Source organism: Sinocyclocheilus grahami, unplaced genomic scaffold, assembly GCF_001515645.1.
Source record: "Sinocyclocheilus grahami isolate Dianchi unplaced genomic scaffold, SAMN03320097.WGS_v1.1 scaffold271.1, whole genome shotgun sequence".
Lineage (NCBI taxonomy): Eukaryota > Metazoa > Chordata > Actinopteri > Cypriniformes > Cyprinidae > Sinocyclocheilus > Sinocyclocheilus grahami.
In genome coordinates this window covers 542,470-547,357 of record NW_015505450.1, presented here as the reverse complement: position 1 = coordinate 547,357, position 4,888 = coordinate 542,470, and positions in this window count along the sequence as shown.

Here is a 4,888-nt window from a genome sequence, read left to right as displayed (position 1 = left end):
CTGTGAGTAACCACCGATGCAGTGAGAGCCCAGATTATCACCGATAATTGTTGCACGTATTATTAGATGTCACAATTCCGTGCTCTTCAAGTTCTTTGACATCTGCCAACAACTTAAAAGTAATAAATGAATGTTGCCAATGCATGAGCTGTAAAAAGGCATCCTGGTACGAGATACGTTGGATTCTCATCATATTTTGTCACATTTTCCCTTTGCTAAATGCGATCTGAGATGAGGAAGGACTTTGTTTATGTCTTTACATTTTTGCTAGAGTTTGCACTACAAACAGATGTGCCCGTCCAATCATCCAAATGAGTGTGTTGTCTTTTGTGATGGCGATAAACATGAGCTTTGAGAGCATTGTATTATGTGAATTTAAGTTTGCGGTCTGGGATCAACACGGATATTGAGCATTTGCTTCATATCTAAGATCTGATGATTAACGGATCCCTTCACTGTCTTAAGAGAGCAATCACAAAATGTGCACAAATACATTCATATTGTTGAAGATAACACACCTGATACGAATTCATTTGTCCATCCAATGAGTCTGATGTAGGTCACTTGAATAAAAACAACACTTACTTCACATCAAGGTCCAGGGTTGACTTTGAGCATTCACACAGCAGAATATGTTGCTTAAAACGGTCACGTTCACACACTTCAGCTCCTTGAGAGAAATAATATCCTACTATCCTAATTTAGCTTCCCTCTCATTGTGCAAACCTGCTTCATGTAAAAAATAAACATGGACTTTTCTACTAATTAATTCATAGGAAAACCTTTCTTTGAATGACCACACATATCCTTCAGGTCATTGGGTATATTATTGTCATCGTGTATTTTGTCTTTGATATTTTTAGACTATTTTAGTATGCTTGTGAGGGAACCCATTCCTGATCATCCCTTTTCACTATATGTAATCTTACCTTGTTTAGTATCTATGAATTTGCCTTCTTATGATCGAAACAAGTGTGTATATTATATGTTGATACCTATGCAACATATTGATGTTCTAAGAATCTTTACTAATTTGTGCATCAACACCCAAGCGAATTACATATGCGAAATACCATGCTTAGAAACAAAGGGCCATAAAAACGCAGAACTCCCACTTGAGATTCCGGACTTCCTCATTGGACAAGCCCATCTTGAGAGGCGTGAATCTCTGCAGGCTTTAAAGGCCACACTTCATGTGACCCGCCCCAGTTGGTGGTTCGGTCGATGCTAAGATGAAGATGTGAGAAAACGCTTCAGGATATCAAAGCTCAGTGCCAGGCCTTTCGGCCTTGACTTTTCCATTCACCAAAAGATTCTCTGACTCAAACTGGTTCTTTTCATCAACTAATTTCAGCAAGATCCTGGGGCCTTAAGATTGCATCAGGAATCTCTTTCAGACAGACTCGCTTAGAATTGACAAGACAGTTGACCCTGAGTGGTCAGATAAATATCTACAGCGGATCTAAAATATGAATAGTTAATTATAACTAGTTATGGTTAATCATTCATATTTCCTGTTGTGAGCTAACCCGCTACAAAAGTTTAAATGTTTTATTTCATATTTTCCTTTGTGTTAGATCCTAGTTATACTTTTAAGCAAAGTACAAATGTTGGTTTTGCTGTTTTTAGTTTTTAAGATTGGTGTTATTTACAACAGAGACTTGATCAGATGAAAATAGAGGGGGACATAATAATATTGATTGTCTTTTTTTGAGTGTGACATATTTACTTGATAAATTAACAGCCTTAAAACATCACAGATTAAAAAAAAAATATATATATATATATTAATTAAATGTAAAAATACAGCTGTAAGCCATAATCATAAATAACACATGTTATATTTCAAATCATTGCAACTCATTTTTTACAAGTAAATCATTTAAATTTAGGGTGGAATTTTTTTTTATAAAGTGCTGTACATTAAAAATCTAAATTATGGTGCATTTCAGTTCATTTCTTAAAATATTGGTTGACATGTTATTTCAATTTACAGTTCAAATCTGTTAAACATTATTTCAGTTCACAGTCAAAGCCTACCTTCTTAAGTACTGGGTTTAACATTTATGTATATCTATATTCATAACATGTTTAGTTAGGTAACTGTTCAACTATGTTTTTTACATCTAAAACATGTTTAATTAAGGGTTCAAACATGATATTTACATTTTCAGTCAAAGAATGCTATTTCATTTAATGCATGTTTCTTAATTATACAGACAAAACATGCCATTTCAGATTACATTTTAAACATGTTATTGTATTGTCTGGTCTATGTACCATTCTAGGGTTGCAAAGGGGTGGAACATTTCTGGTAAATTTCCGGAAACTTTCCAAAAAATCCTGGAAACTTTCCAAAATTTCTGGAATATTTCCGAACTTTACTGGAAATGTTCCACCTTTTTGCAACCCTAATTTTCTCATGTTACTTCAGTTCATGGTGTCTCACCGTAGTTTTTTGTTAGTTTGTTTTTTTACAGTGTGGTTAGGGGTTGAGTTAGTGCCTTAAAAATACATATATCTACTTGTGAAGTGTAACTATACAAATGCATTTCTATAAATAGTTTGTATTGAAATATTGATGCCACTATAGCTTTCAGAAAATATGGCAAATTCAGAGAGTAGCTCTTCCTCAAAAGTGCTTGTTGCATCAGTTTGGTTTAGTGTGCACTGAAGGTGTTTCCCCGTACGATGAATCTAAAACACAGAAATCTGCCTGTGTTTAATCTCCGAGTAAGAGAACTCTAACAGCAATCAGTCTTACTGCATTTGATTTCATATGCATTAACAAAAAAAGTGATTGAGATCAGAACCAAGTTTAAAATGAGAAGTTAAAGACACAGGATAAGAGAGAGAAGAGCTGAGTAACACCGCTAGTCCAACATTGTCTTTATATTCTCTCTGCGTCTCCAGGAGGAAAATCTACTGCTTTCTTTTGGCTCGGCTGCACAAACATGGCAAAGCCGGTCTCTCCACGGCACATGTAGAGCGGAGAGCTGCCAAAATAATTACTATAGCAATCCCAGCTAATGCTGTGGAGGAAAGCTTGAGTTACAGTGTGACAGTGTTAATGCCATCAACGCCGGCGCCAAGACACACACAAAACCACCCAACGCCTTCAAAATACAAACTCATTTCTGTGGCCTTCCATTATTAAAATATACTAGTTTTCTAATTACTGTCCTGGGCATATGGGATTTATGTGTTGTTTGTGAGTGTGCGTGCGTGTGTGTATGTGTGTGAGTGTGTGCGTGTGAGTGTGTGTGTGTGTGTGTGTGTGTGTGTGTGTGTGTGTGTGTATTTTCACATCTCGTCTTGTTTTAATCGATACATATCTAACCAAGGGCGACCCAGGGAAGCAATCACTCCTCTGTGTAATAAAATGTAGTATCAGGAAAAACGACGCTCAGTGGTTCACAGCCTGAGCCCTAAAGAGAGGAATCACAGCTGAACGTGTGTCTCGCTCAGAGACTGATGTCCCGCTCGCAGCGTCACGGTCACGGGTTCCATTCTGTGAGAATGCTTATACTGATAGATGCTCGAAGGATCAGAGCCTCAGATGAATGTGGTTTTGGTATCAAGCTTAAAATCCAGAGTGAAATGTTATTGATCTTTTGTTCAGAAAAACATAAGGGAATATCAAAACAGAAAAAGTGCTCAGCAGAAGTAAAAGGCGTTTCTCTGAAGGGTTTCTTTCTTAGCCGCAGACACGAGAGATTGTGCTGATTAAAAAGATCAGCCAACAATTAGCAGAGACGTCTCATCCTCCTTATTCATCATCAGATATTCATTTGGAAGATAGTTTCTGCCACAGAATAAAACATATAAAAAGGCAAGTGGATTTTAAATCTCACAAATCACATTTTTCTGACTTTATGCAATGTTGACTTTCTATCCTGCAGTTCTGAATTCCAAAATAATCAGAACTGTGAGATAAAAAGCAGAATTTTTATTTTTAATTGCAACCTTTTATCTCACAATTCTGACTTTCTTGGTCTGTGTTTTGGCACCGGTGTTGATGGCATTAACACTGTTTAACTTTTTTTTATTCCTTATATATATATATATGCACATTTTTATCGCATAATTCAGGCATTTTTCTGCACAATTATGAGAAAAAAATCTGAAATGTGAGAAAAAAAATTGCAATTACCAAAAACACAATTATGAGAAAGAAATGTCAGAATTGCTAGATACAATCTCAGAATTGCAAAAAAAACTGGCAAATGTGTTAGATGTAAAACTCAAAATAAAAAATAATACAATAAATAAATAAAAAAAGTCAGAATTGCAAGATATAAACTCGGAATTCTGAGAAAAAAAGCAATTACCTTCTTTCTTTTTTATTCCATGGGTGAAATTCAGACCATATATATATTAGAACTGTGAGATGCAATCTCACAATGACCGTTTTTAGTTTTTTATTCCATGGCACAAACAGGCTTCCATAAATCTGAGAAATCCTGCATTTAGATGGGTGGGATTTAGATGAGGATCCATTCACATAATAAAATCAGAGAATAAGACTGATATTCTCTCAATTCTAGCAATATAAAATGACATTTTATGATGTGCAGTCCATTTGAAAACTCGCAGCAATTTCTTTATTTTCTCATGCTATTTTCATGTCGTCTCAGATGTGCACTGTATGAGCCGTCCGTCTCGATGTGTGCAGTGGAGTGATGTGAGAACAGCAGCAGTGATTGAGCTGTTGACACGAAGAACAGAGAAGAGAGAGATTGTGCTGCTTCATTTGTCAGAGGCTGTTGAGAGTGTCAGCGTGAGCAGAGGAGAAACCCTGGACTACAGCAGTGATCCATCTCTGTCTCACACACACACACACACACACACACACACTCACTCACTCACTCACTCACACTCACGCCCT